Source organism: Taeniopygia guttata, chromosome 2 (genome assembly GCF_048771995.1).
Source record: "Taeniopygia guttata chromosome 2, bTaeGut7.mat, whole genome shotgun sequence".
NCBI classification, from domain to species: domain Eukaryota; kingdom Metazoa; phylum Chordata; class Aves; order Passeriformes; family Estrildidae; genus Taeniopygia; species Taeniopygia guttata.
In genome coordinates, this window is record NC_133026.1 from 71065051 (window position 1) to 71080236 (window position 15186).

General features: G+C 35.4%; 1 long non-coding RNA gene across 1 annotated transcript in view; it reads right to left on the minus strand.

Annotated features, from left to right (window-relative positions):
• Positions 1–3799: 3799 nt before the first annotated feature.
• Positions 3800–15186, minus strand: part of LOC140682338 (uncharacterized) — a 38705-nt gene continuing 27318 nt past the window's right edge. Inside the window, exons 3-4 of the long non-coding RNA XR_012053954.1 lie at positions 9402–9459; positions 3800–5936 (exon numbers count right to left, since the gene is read on the minus strand). This is a non-coding gene — a long non-coding RNA (uncharacterized lncRNA). The remainder of the gene's footprint in view (positions 5937–9401; positions 9460–15186) is intronic.

Here is a 15186-nt window from a genome sequence, read left to right on the forward strand (position 1 = left end):
ATTTAAAGTACCCTTGCAGCCTCAGTCCAAAAACTAAGAAATGCAGCATGGTTCTTAGATGCTTAGATAGCTCCTGACTGATAAATAAAGCTGTCTTTTAGAAAAGTAAATCATTCTTAGCCTTAGGATTAGGTTTATAATACAAGAAGCATATGTTAAAGGCGCAGATCTTACAGCAGAGAAAAAAAAAGCAAGAGTTTGTACAAGGGATGTGGTTTTCTAGGCTTGCTTAGAGGAGGTATAAACCAATTGAAAATTAATGTAATTGTGTGCATAACAATAAGAGATTTTTGTGCAAATAAGTTGTGCTTCAGAACTGTATGCACACTGCTGTTGTATTTCACCTCAACTTGTTTAAAAGAGATGCAAGTGATAGGTGATGGGCTGGCATGCACACCATATGCTGAGATATGGTGGAGCAAGAGCCAGAGAGCACTGTTCAAGCATGTAGTCCTTTTTTTTTTTTTCACTACAAGCAGCCCATTATATGCAGAATCTGTCTAAATTCCACTGTATAGACAAGGAAAACTTTGAAATGACACAGATAGAAAACTTATTTGCATTTAATTTATCTCTGTCTGTTATGAAATTCTAATAAACACAGATAACATTTCTTATTACAAATTAATTATTCTAAAACACTCGCACACTTTTAGAAAATTAGGTTCACCTTTTGCCAATAGCAATCACAGATAGATTGCCTCCAACTTGTGACTAAATCTTGAAAAGTGTTTTGACAACGCAGTGTGTCTCTAATTGTCCTGTAAAGAGAACATGGGGACTGTGCCAACAATCCCTTGTTTTCCACTTCACTAGTATCTTGTGTCGCACTCATTCATTATCTACACAGTAGCTGTAACAATAGCAGCCTTTCTAGGCAATTGCATCGTTGCAGGTCTACAAGGAAACTGAAAGTTGTCACTTTATTGAAAGAATCACTCTATGAAAGAATCTTCATAGGTCTTGTCTCAAAAGAAGATTTGCTATTTTGATGAACTTATTCCTTATTCTCTGTTTCCATGAAAAAGACATGACCTAACTAGAACAGTCCTCCAAACATACAAGAATTCTATGAAGTACTACACAGCGTTTAAGGCTTATTTTTTTCCTTTTTTTTTTTTTTTTTTTTGTAACCAGTAATTTTTTTTTTAATTAATTAACAATTTTGAATTTTTTTTTTAAAAAACAGTAATAGAAAAAGACCCATTACAAGTAAATGTATAATAAGGTATTTCTTTTGTGTCTATTTTGTTACTGTTTGTGTAACAGAGGAATGTTCCATCACAGAATTTCAAAGATGATACAACTGCCTCGGATAAACATTTGAGATTTTACCGAAGTATTTGGTTCTATGATTGTTATTCTTTTACAGAAGAGACAGAATTTACAAATGTGAATGAACATATTGGCAGCCTGCCACTGTGGTACAATAACACAGTGTAACTGCTACAGCTCCCTCATCTCTGAGGAGGAAATCAGTGTTTGTTATGTGGTAGATGGCATTTAAATGCGCTCAGGTGGTTCATAGGGTATCAGCTGAAATAAATATACAATCCCAAATTGGAAAAAGACTTTAAAATATTAGACTACCTAAAAGAAGAAAAATTAAGTTAGCACATAGTTATCAAGATAGGCATAATAAGAAAAGTGCATTTTACCTTGTAGGCACCAATAAGTGAATTAAATTATTCTCTTGCAGTTTTATTCCCAATCATTTTCAAAATCTTAACTTCAGTTAGCATGCAGTAAGGCCTTGTAAGGATTAGATGTACTTGATCTGGGCTCAATTTTGTATTTTGAATCTGCCTCATCCTGCAGTGTGTCACTGGGTAGGAGAAAGCAGCACCCTTGGAAGCAAAGACTCCATAGCAATCACAGAGCAACCTTTGGCTTTAAAAAAAGTCTCAGGATTAGTGTCAAGAGCAGCACTAGCTTCTAATTATGATTTTTTTTTTTTTGCACAAACAAGTTTTTTGTTGATTTTTAGCTGACACAGGCAGAAGTTCTGTCAACAGAAGGGTTTCCTTCTCTCTTTGCACATAACATTTATTTCTGCATTGGGCTGTGTCCCACAGTATCTATTTTCATGAATAAAATTTGAGTTGCAGTTTAGGGAACTGAAGTGAGGAACTAAAAAACATTAGAAAATGCTCTTTTTTTTTTCTTTTTTTTTTTTTTTGAGATCATGTTCAATTCCACCCAAGTTTGGTTTGATGTGTGGCAATGTGAATGTTTAAACTAGCAAAAGGCAGGGGTCCTTGAGGTAGTTAGTAAATAACTAGAAAGTTTCAGTGAAGGGAACTAAGCCTCTGGCTGGTATTACTAATTTCTGTTTAATACTAGTGTAACACATGTGTTACAGAGTGACTCCTCTTCTGCTTGTCATACCCATCTTGTTAACTGGAACCACAGTACTTTAAAATGTTTGCAAATAGTTCTCATGCTTCACCAACCTCACTTCTTTCTGCCTGAGCCTGAGGTAATGAGTTTAGGTGCTTGCAACTGCTGCATTGAGGTTGTGGACTCCCATCTGCTTTGTTACCGTCTTAAAATACCTTATTCCTATAATTTCTTGATAGTCGACCATCAAACTTGCCAACTACTCAGTTAGGGGTAGGAGGAAGAGGCAAGAAGCACTAGAATGTTATGTTCATGCACACTAGGATTTATGTCCAATTCATGGTTTATCATCACTGCTTGAACTGTGAATTGTATATGTGCAAAAAAAAGGCAATTAAACAACACAATTCCTGACATGTCTTGTAAGCATTTGAAAACTGGTAACAGAACTGTGCGCTGGGACAGAATGGAAAATATAACTCTAAAAGCTTGCCTGGCATTCTTCTGCCTCCAAAGGAATAGGAGAGAACCTTTTCCAGAGAAAGATATGTCATAGCTTTGCAGCTTTGCTCTGGTTGAAAAAATAGTAAAGCAGCTATTTTTTTCCATGCTTCTGAAAAATTGTTAAAGCTGTCTTTTTTATTATTGGGCATTTAGGTGACTGTCATAGCCTTAAGATATTTAATTAACATGCTTTATGTTAATGTAACATAACCCTAGGCGATTCGAAAGTCATAATGGAAGATGACTTACAAGAAAACTAAGCAGTCTTGCTCTAAATGACTAGATATCTCTATTTCAGAATTGATGTAACCCCTGCACTTTGGCTAGGGAATACTGCAGATGTTGAAATAATGGTACACCATTATTCCTTTGTTTCACATCAGAAAGCAAAAGTATAGCAAAGAAAAAAATTGACCTGTTCATGTGTTTTTAGAACAGCAATGTCCAGTGAAATAAAAATGAAAGACTATTTTCATAGCTTCTCATATTTCTTGTCAAGTGAGAGCCAGCACATTACATTTAAGTTTTAGGAAAGATATGAGGCACAGTTAAGTAGAACTATAACACTTTTCAGAGAGTTATTATTTTTATATATGTTGGTTTTCTTCATCTATTCTGGCTGGGAGGACAGTAATCAAGACAAGACTATTGGTGGAAAAGCTCAGAGAACATGATGGGAGCTATAAGAGAATCATGGATCCTCTCTCCTGCATAGTTGAAGCATAAAGCTGCTTGGAAAAGTGTGTTTGGAGAAACAGAAAAGGGAAATGGAAGATTCTCAGAAATATTGGTGGATACTGAATGAGCTTGCTTTCTAGCAGCAGACACACAAAAATCCCAAATTAAAATCCTACACCTTTGTCTGTTCCAGGAATTTTAATTAAAAGGGCCTAGAACAGAAAGGAAGAAAAGCTCATCTCTGAGCTTCCAGATTCAAGGCGAAACTCCCTCGGCACCACATGGAGGTACAAGTTTTTATCATTAATCTTCTCATTACCAAATTAATCTTCTTGCTTTTCATTGACAAATGCTTTGACTACTGGAGCTCTTTTGCACTTGTGTTTGCAATAACGCTCTTTTCTTTCCATCCTAATTTTTAAAAAGGTCTCATCATTCACATAGACTATAAGCATCTATCTTATCTTTTATTTTCATTCCAATAGAGAAAACCATATAAGAAAATACAAGCAAAGCAGAGGATGTTTTGATATTACTGTTTGCTGCTGTCAAATAGATTTTCTGTGGACTACAGGGTAGAATATAGCAGGAAGCATCAGTTTAGTACTGGTGAAAAGTGTTTAATAATATACAATTTTTATAATTTAAAAATATTTTGTACTTAAACTGTACAGTTGAAGATGTCCCTGCTCATTGTAAGAGGGTTGGACGAAGAGACCTTTTAAAGCCATTTCCAACCCAAACTATTCCATTATTGTATATAAGGTTTTGTTTCATTTTTATAATCAACACATACTATTAGACATCCTCTCAAATAAAAAAGGGCTTTCCCTTTTGAAGAGTGAAAAAAGGTTATTAGAAAAAGTAGTATTAATTACTAGAATCAAAGAGGTGGCAGAATATTTTGCTCAAAAAGAACAGAAGAATCCCAAGCGATCTGTAATGACAACTTGCTACTTGGTTTATCAGAGTAGTTTTATTTTGTTTCTGTAAAGAAAAAATAAATTCTTCCTATTTCACTTGTCATGATAATTTAGTTACTTTTTGCACGAAAAGGCAAATATTCGTTTCATGGGACATGATTTTGAGAAGCTTAACTTTTTCAGTTGTCATATTGCAATAGTGCAAAGTCTTTGAAGTGATATTTCCTGTTGTAGGAAATCACTGTTTTATTGAATAAGTCTCAAAGACCTGACTTCTTGTTGTCTATTTGTACATCAGCTAAAATTCTTCATTAGGTATCAAAAACATATAAAAAAATTAATTCAGTTTATGATATACATTTATAAATAGTTTGTCTGATGATGTTCTTAAATTCCAAAATGAATTATGCTTCAAGTCACAACATTGATGGCCAGTGAAAGTTTCTATTGGAAGATTTCTGGGTTTAGTATACTATTCCTAAATGATATTATCATGTTGTACTGGATAGTACCAACAGAAATCATGTCTCCTTTTCTACAAGAAATGGTCTAAAAATTTACAGACCACCCTACTTTACAGAGGACTTAAAAACACTGGAAAGATGCAGTTCTGGGAAAAATTAATAATTAACTGTATCTTTACTTATATCTTTGAAAGTGTTGAAACATATGCACTTGTTAGCTGCCTGCTAGGTAGCATGATTACTTCTGAGTGTATTTTTTTATGCACTTTCCCAAATGGCTCTGCAGAGATATAGATATAAAGATATTATGAGAATCAACTCTTCACTGAGGTATCATGTTCCCTAGTTGCCTAGACTTCAGTGTCTTGTAGGTCAATGGGGTATATAGGCAAAAGGAAGGAATTTTCTCAGATGAGTTTGACTGGGAAACTGAGAAGTCAACTTTGTGACAGGGAGAGTAGAAAAAGAACAAGACAGAAATGTTTTCTCCTTTTTACCCTATTTTTAATTAGGTACTTGCCGTTCCAGAGAGCTGTGAAACAATTAATGGTCCTGGATTGAGATGTGAGAACTTCAAGTTTCTGTCTGTCACTCTTAGGACTGAGTATCCTAAGCAAGGCAATTCTGCTGTGAGTGAACTTACTGAATTTTGTGTTTGAGTGAGTGAAAGCTTTCAGTCATAGTGGGTTCCTTCTTTGGTAACAACCCCTGAAAAGAATTGAATGAAAAACAAATTTCCTTCATGCAGGAAAAAAAAAAAAAATAGAAGCCACATATTTCTGACAGGACAGTTTTGGGGAAGATAAAAATGGCATTTGGCTGGCTGGTTTTCCACCAGTGGAAAACTGTCACTTCAGCTTTCTAGCACACTCACCCTGCCAGTCACCTGTCAGCCAGGCAGACCAAGTCAGATTGACTGTGTGAAGGAGTGGGGATCTTCTTGCTTGGGAAACCACAATGGATGAGCAGCTGCTCTGGCTTCTCAGCTTCCACCATGGAAAGACATAGAGTCAGGATTCACAGGGTTCTTGGAAAAAAAAAAAAAAAAAAAGAGAAAAAAAAGAGAAGTAGGGTTAGATGTTGCTTGCAATCAAAACCCAAAAAAAAATTTCTCCCCAAAGACTTTCAGCTAAGACTCCCTGAATGATGAAAAATCCCACATGTAGATGTTTTGTCAAGTAGTAAATATTAGAGGTCAATATATTGAGAACTTTTTAGTTTTATAATGGTTTCATGATAAGGGTGATGCTATGAGTATAAATAGTTAGGTAAGCCAGACATGCCCAGTAATTTTATTATCTAAAAGTAAATGCAGACATTCATTCTGTTAAAATGAGTTTTCTCAAGGGGAGCTGTATTATTCAGAGCAGAAAAGGAAGTAGTAGAATTCTTTAAGTGATGGGGGGAAAACTTTATTGAATGTACATAACAGAAAAAAAAAAGTCATTCTCATAGGTCTATTAGAGTACATTCAGACTCTTAGAAAATCACAACTATTGACAGACTCAGAAGACAAAAGATCTGTATAGAAAAAAAAACTGCTCTAATTATTGGATAGCTTGCAATTAGAGAAAAGCAAAATCAAACTGTTCATTTATAGGTAGTGAGCAAATATAGAATGAGATATGCTGAAAATATTGTTCTACTGATTTCAGAAACTGTAAAATAGGAGTTTCATTGATGACATGGAGTTATACTGAGAAGCAATTTTTTTGAAGACAATTTGTCAAAAGCAGCTGTTTTGTCTTCATTTTACATTATGAAAGAAGGAAGGTGTATTGTCATAGTATTTGAAGTGATATGAAGAAATGGTTTAATGAAAGCAATTTGTCTGCTGCTACCTTTTGTATTACATTATAGATACAAGGTTTAGCCATTAGGCACTTTCTGTATCAAGCAGACATTGAAGTTTTCAATCACAGCAAACACAGTCATGATAGGCATTAAAAAGTAGCTCTGTTAAAGTAATGCTATTTGTAGCATTAGAATGCATTTGTGTGTTCAACTGTAAACCTCTGCCACTAGTTCTATATCATGAATCATAGCTGAAAAATACAGGTGTATCTTTCTGCAGTAAATTTTAAGAGTATGCAAACCATCGGATTAATTTTTAGCTTCTGGAGAACTACAGTCACTTGAAAACACTCACATGAGATGACACAAAGTATGGATTTGGTGCTGTGTTAAAAAAAAATTCCTAGACACAAAACTGTACTGACAGATAGTCCTTGGGGCTTTAGGAGTCACTTGGATGTTTGGACTGAAAGATGCAACAAAAGTTTTCTTGGTGCTTATCTGTATCTTGGACTTCCTTCTAACCCTTAAAAGCAGTGCCCCACACATTGGGCTCATGCAGCATTAGTGAATCTGAAGCGGTTTGCAGTGGCATTATGTTTTGCAATGCAGGTTTGTCTTTAACTTGAATTGTCCTGGAGTGGAAGGAGAGGACTGTCCATCAGAAAATGGTTAGCTGGTTTTCTGCTTTTTGGAGGCAGACTGTTCAGTGAGGAGTCCAGGGAAACCAACTTGTCTGCTGCCCAGGCATAAAGTCCTCCAGCAAGTGAGATTGAGCCATATATTCAAACAAATACAAGCCAGCACTTCACTTAATGTGTTTGTTAGATTTCTCCCGCTTAGCCAGCACTACTGTAGTCTTTAAGCAGTGTGACAGAAGTACACTTCCACTTCAGTTAATGGATGTATCAAATACCTTATTTCATGCTTTCTGCTTTTGATTTATGAATTTTGATCCCAGAGACAAGGACCCTGTGAGTATTGATTGTGGAAAATGTCAGACTAACAGAAGTTAATTTCGCTTGTACATGTGGAAATCTGTGATTCTCTGACAGCGCTGTCTGTGGAGAACCGGCTGTCACCCAGCCCGAGCGACGCCGCGCCGTCACAGCAGCCAGCCCCTCCACCCTGTGCACCGGGATGAAAGAGATGTGGGACTGGCAAAGGGGTCAAAGAAAAGGATGCCTAGAGTCAGGGTAGGAGAAGAGGGGGTCAACTGCTGTGGATCCTTTCTCTCTGTGACTCCCTACACGATTGCAAGGCATCTGGTGGGATTATGAAATGTAACCATGCTAGTACCACTACTACTTGGCGACACTTCATTTATCAATTAGCTTTCTTTGCAAATTATAAGCATTTCTTAATTTTAATTGGCAGAATCAAAATGTCACTTCCACAGTGGGGCACTTTAGGGATAGGAAGTAGATGATTTTTGCTTGGTCTTTGTACCTCTTGCATTTGAGAAGCAATTAAAAACTTCAAACATCCTGCTATATTTTAATTTTGAAAGAACATGTTATCTCAGATGGCAGAAAAGCAGAGAATAAACTCTGGATGTTAGATTAAAATTAATAAATATTATAAATACCTGGTCTTGTTTCTTCACCAGAAAAAAGAGATTGTCACTAGACATTCACATTAACAAGGGTGAAAAGATGCCCACTGGATTAAGCTGAAATAGGTTAAGCATTTGTTTTAGCCCTGTAATCTGCTATTTTATTGACACTTTTCAATGGACTTTCATCTGGCACTTTTTGACTAGGATAAATATCACAGAACTAAACCACATTGTTTTTTGCTGATTTTTGTCTTAAAATTAGATTAAAAGTACATATAATACTGTAGGAGAAATTCTAGAAGCTACAAAACGGTTAAACTGTTTATCCAAAGTTAAAAGGTATAGTTACAATTAAAAAGTGTTCAAAATTACATATGTTGAGAAATACAGATAGCTGAACACAAACACAACAATAGTGTTATGGCTTGAACTACTGAAGTAGTGGAGAATAATCGGTTCTTCCCTTAGAGAAATACCTTTATTTTTTCCCACTTGAAAGATTAATGTCACTTTAGATAATCCTAGAGTTTTGGATAAATAACGGTGTGGAGTGATATAGAGGGAAAAGTAGCAAAAAAGAGATTCTATTGCTTTAGTTTCACTTTAAATGGCAAATCACTCAGGGCATGCTGGCTGATATGAAGGCAACATAAACTGGTAAAAAGCAAAAGGAATTTTGTGCCTGAGACCATGGGAGGAGAGAACAAAGCCCTATGGGTTTCTCTCCTTAATCACCATACTTGAAAATAGAGAAGTGTTAGGTTACATAATGACAGAAATATTTATTTAAACAAGACTTTTTAAGAAAATAGCATGGATTTTATTTTTATTTTTTAAATCTGGATGGGGACACATTAAGGAAGTAGCCTAGGTTTCATCTTATTTAGATATTTCAAGTGTAATAAGGCCAACTGTTTGATGGCTTTCACAGATGAAAAAGATGTTATTAGAATGCTGGACATCTCCCAGTCAAAAGGTCTTTACCACAGAATATACCTATGTTGCTCCTCTTTGCCTTTGGGAGAGTTGAATTTATCCACACATGGAAGAGGACAAACAGATCATCATGAGAGGATTGTTTATAGAAGCGAGGATTAGAATGGAGGTTGCAGGCCAATCACATCAGAGTAAAATATGTACCTCTTCAAAGATCTTCACTTGTACTCCCCTTGAAAAGAAACTGCAAGGCTCCAGACAGCTGTGTCAAGATTGAAAAAATAAAATTAGCACATATCGTACATAGATGCAGGTAGGGATGGATCATACACTTACATGCACACATATAAACACCTCAGTGTGTCTGGAGGTTAAACCTAATTTCAGAAACTTTTTCTCTTTTGGGTTCTTTCTTTCTTTTTCTTTCTTTCTTTCTTTCTTTCTTTCTTTCTTTCTTTCTTTCTTTCTTTCTTTCTTTCTTTCTTTCTTTCTTTCTCTTTCTTTCTTTCTTTCTTTCTTTCTTTCTTTCTTTTTTTCTTTCTTTCTTTCTTTCTTTCTTTCTTTCTTTCTTTCTTTCTTTCTTTCTTTCTTTCTTTCTTTCTTTCTTTCTTTTTCTCTCTCTCTTTCTCTCTCTCTCTCTTTCTGTCTTTATTTTTTAAAGGGTTGCTAATCATTAAGAATAGCGAGTTGTTTACTTAAATATCTTTCTGTAGTTGTATCACCTGTTCAGATGTTTCAACTGCACTTATACCACTCACATCCAGTCCATGTGGTTTTGCTTGAGACTTTGACTAAAAAATGTCATCAGACATACAACATTTTAATCTAACAAGGAAAACAAAACAATTTTTTTCAGTTTTGTGAAAATATGAAAGATGTTATGATAATACATAAAGAAGCAGGGGCTGTACATGCTTTTTTAACTTCTTTTGCTATAAAATATCTGTATTTAATGAGGCACATTAATTCCATATTTTATATTAGAAAGCCAGAATTGCATGTGGCCATTTACATGTGCAATTTTAAATTGTATTTACATGTTATACTTTAAAAGCAGTTTGATAAAATCATAGATCCTTTGTTTAATGAAAAGGAAAGTGCAAACAAATACTCCATCTCCTACATAAATACACAAAATCAACTGCTTGGGAGCAATTGAGAGCATGTCAAAAATATATGAATCATGTCAAAAATATATGAATCTATTGCATATGGTTGGTTATATGGCAATCATGCATTTAAGTCTGAATCTCTAAACACATGTGTGCAGCTGCATGTGTCCAAATTTACGTAGTATGGCTAAACCAAGCAACAAAGAATTAAAGAGAAGAGAAAATGCACAAAAAAATGTGGTTTTTTCCACATCAAGCCATGATACATACTTAATATAGAACTTATATTTAAAGAAACAATAAAATTACCATATTATATTCCATTTTCTGTTAATGTCTTTGCTAGATGGCTCCAAAGAATAATATAAATGCTTTCAGCTATAATATAAGTCACTTCTAAAAATTATTTTATCAGTACAATTCTGAAAAGGTAAGGCAATATGGCTTAACAAACACAAGAACTGTAAAGAGGCTGTTCCATAAAACAAATTCTCTCCTTTTATAAAACTTTTATCTTATTTGTAAAAAGCCCACAAAGACAAAACCTAAACATATTTTCAATGTGAAAGTAAATGTTATCTTCCATAGTTTGAAGCATTTCATTTGTTTTCATTTGTAGATACAATTCTTCTTCAGGAAAAAAAGTCCTGGTTTCTTAGCTGTAAATTGCTCTTCTATAAATGTTGTTCGTGGAAATCCACTTGGTATAGGCATTAAATGCAGACAAAGCATAAGGAAGGTGGGATTGTCAGAGATGTCTGAACAATTATGAATATTGTTAGACATCTTATGTTTTAGAAACCTGTCATTATTTGACGCATACTCTGAAACAGAAAACTATTTTCATGTTAACAGCACCAAAGAGCACCACCACAAACCCCAGGCTATTATCCCTTCCTGGAGGGCTTTCTCATGGGAACCTGGAAAACGATGACCTACTGAGACAATGTTTTCTTTTTTCCTTTAACTGTGAAACTTTCTGTAGTGGTAGCAATTTGAAAGTGTGGCTCTAGTTGGTCACTACATCTCTTTTTCTAGTTAAAGGATGGGTTTAACTTTACTTCACTGGCAAGAAGAGAAAGGAAGAGTCTAGCTACTTTGTTTTAAGAAACGATATACATGATGTCTGCATCTGGGAAGATGCAGCATAATGTATTGACTCTATTATAGATGATTTATGTAGATAGAAAAATACTTGGTTTTAAATAGTTTTAAATATGTTGTGATTTTCTGTTTTAAGAAGACTTGCATAGGTAAATTGTTATGGTCATGGAGATCTGATATAAACAAGCCTACTAATATTATATAAAGAATTCTCTAAATATTAAGAGATATGGAATGTGCGATAGTGGGGTGTTATTTAAAATTTTGTCGGCACTAATGAGGAGTGGCCAATCAAATACCCTCTACCTGTATGTTATGGGATCATCTTAAATCTGTCCTAAAGAAACCTGTTTAACACTGATCTTGTTCATCATTTGGTTCTGTGAAAATACATGTCTATAATTTTTAATATTTTTTCCTGTAAAATGACACACATAAATTGCATTAAGAATGTTGTTTACAAGGTGTGTTATTTTTTTCTGCAGTCCTTCCTCTAAAAGCAGATTCCCTATACCTCTAATATGTAAGCATTTAAGAGGCTTAAAATATACATCCAATACAATCCAGTAGGTCTAAAATGAATATCCTTTGTCATGAGTTTAAATCTAATAATTTTGGATTTACTGCAATAGCCTGCTTTATTTGCTGCATTAGCAATAGTATAAACCTACAGTGATGCCTCTGTAATAGCAATTATGCAGAGATGTTTGAATTATTTGGTAGTAGTCTTCCAATTGATTTTCCTTTTTTCTTTCTCAAATAATCAAAAATGCTGACAAATATGGAAAGATGCTTTCACAAAAATCTATTTTCCTCAGATATATTTTACTTCAACTCTTAGTTGTATTTTTTTAGAGAAGCTCCTAGGAAAAATTTGAATTTGAGATGCTGCTTGATGCTTAATTTTATTTCTGTTAAAAAAATGAGTTAAAGAAATGCCCTTCCTTCACAATGCAATTTCTTCTAAATAAGGTGTGAGAGGGGAGAAATTTCATCTTCTTTGAAATGCAGCATGATTTGCTTTCAAATCTGGATTTGAAAGCAAACAAGTCTAAAATAATAATTTCATTTTTTAAAATTTTCTTTGACATTTTTTCAAGTAGTTTAGGGCTTGGATTTTGTTTATTCTGCTTGAAGGAAAACTGTATGAATATAAGGTCTAAAATCCTGATCCCAAGCCCCCTCAAACTCAGGTGGGTTATTCTCTAAATTTGAGTTCTAATGTATGCATGTAGAATTTAACCAGCCTTATTGATTTTGAGACTAAAATTTTAACTTAATGTTTAGAAAGCATCAGAAAAGCCTATTGCTAGAGAAATTTAAAAGTAGCATCTTTTAGTGTATTTAATAGTTATTTCATAAGACAAGTATGATAGAATTCACTAAAATGGTTCTCAGGTTTCATACAATTTTTTTATTGTGGTCTGGTTTAATGCTTGTAAATATTGCGACCATCTCAGACTCACACTAATAAAACTAGATCTGCCTGGAAAACACCACTCTTCCGAAACTTACTTAAATATTCAGCTCTTTATTAAAGCCTCTTGGAGTTTTTCTGTCTGTGATTTACCACAGTTTTAAACATGCTGTGGATACACGGCAAGATGAAGATGTGACGATCTTCGGTTTGTTCTCCTCAGTGCAGAAATTGTTTTTCCCATTTTGATCACTGGTCCCTGGCAACAGGGAGCAGATGATGCCCCGGTCCCAAGCACAATGCCGTGTTGTTTGCCCAGCTCCTGTCTCCTTCTCCCCTTTTCCAAGATGCTGGTGTGGTGGGTATGGTTAACAGGCCCCACCAGCTGGTGTATCGGTGCAGACATAATTGCTCATGAATGGTGTGAGGAGAGAGGAGCAAGGGAAGAAATAAACAGATAACAAGCAAAGGGAAAAAGTAGCACTGTAAACAAGCAGCATATTTTTTTCCCCCTCCACGGAGCAAGCTTTTGTGACTGGAGGCAGTATCTCTGTGCAGCCTGACTTCTAATCCATATCACAAACAGCTTCCAGATGCCTGAATCCCCACCACTATTCTGGCATCCCTACCCTTCACAGATGCCTGTCTATGAGGGGGGTCTATAAGCAAAATTGGGTGTATTTTACTAATCATTCATTTCCAATCTTCCTGAAGGGAACTTTTATTAATAAACTCTTTTCATCTGTCTCTTTGATTAGGAAGAAGATAATCGCTTAGTCATGTGAAAAGGGGGAAAAAAAAAAGATTGCTGGGGGGTCGCCTTCTCTAACATGTGCTTGAGTGGAAGGAAACAAATAAAAACCACAGAACAATGCGGGTACTAAATGGTTCCAGTTGAGCTTGAGTGGTGGAGGGGAGTTTGAATAGAAACCGTGGCGGCTGGGCTGGCCTCCCAAGGCAAGCAGAACTAATTCCCTTGATCCCGGCTACCCTGCAGGCAGCAGGCACGTCAGCTGGACCGGGCCAGCACCGCCGGCAGGTGCGCCAGCAAGGGAGGATGGTTAGGGACAGTGCCCATCACCCACCCTGCAGGGAAGGGGTGTCTCCCTGCAGGATGCATGGCTTTCTCTACAGGTTGTAAAGTCGGTGAGAAGTAATTCAAGATTTTTCTCTCTGCTGTGCTTCATTCTCCTCAGCTCAGGTTACTACACTCAGGCTTACTGCTGTGCTAAATCTTGGACTATTCTGTCTTAGGGAAATGTATGCTGTCTGGTTACCCCCAGCACTTAATCACAACAGATAGGCTGCAGAGATATTTTCACACTAAGGCGAATTTGTCTTCCAAACTATGCTGTGCTTCTATTTAAGCCATGGCCTGGGTTTGGCCCACATTCAAGAACTGATTTTTAAGAATGTAAGTCTCTAATTGTAATAGATTGGTGAATTTGTGCCATCAACATGTTTCATCCCACTGACTTACCTGGAGCCCAGAGACTGGTGATGATGGAGTATATTATTCACATAGGTTATAGTAATAAAAATGTATTTAATTAATTCAGTCACACCTATTCTTACTCACTGAAAGGTTTGAATAACATTTCTTTCTGCCTTCCGCTCTTATTTTTCACTAAACAGGCTGAAACCTAATTTGCATGGCTGAGAAAAATGTCGGTTTTTATTAATGTGTTTTTATTTCAGTACTTACCATATTTTGCAATACTAAGATCTCCAGAACAATTTTATGGAATGCTTTAGGCTCTGAGATCACAGCAGTATGATGCAGACAATGACTTCTATACTCCAAAATGTAAATGTTAATGCAAAATTGTCACTTTATTACATATGTTCTCTAACATTGCATTTAGGTTTTCTATTCTCCATCATCATAGTAGTTATTAATTCTATTTTTATTTATAGGAACAAACCAGAAAGAATGGAAATTTCAATAGTGAATTTCATACTGTTGTGAGGAAGATATTAGTTATCTGCTAACTTCAACATATCTAATCAGAAACTTTAAAATTTCTGATGTTTCACTGTTCTGGAGGTTTCACGTGTTGCTTTTACAAGGTAATAATAAATGCTTAAGGCATTTCTATTTTTTTCTGCATTTCAAAATTGTCTGGAGTCAAGCATTTCTTGAAGAGAAAAAGAAACTTGCTCATTCATTGGAGATTGGGCTTTGGACGCTTGGATAAAATTTGGTTTCTTGTCTGATTTCTGCAAAGCCTGACTTGAAGCCAGGTTTTCCAGGTGAAACCCCTCTGGTCTGTTGATTGCTCTGTGCTGATAAAGGTGTATTTTCACCAGAATTTGCATTCAAAACGTATGCATTTGTTTTGAATCAAGAGGTATA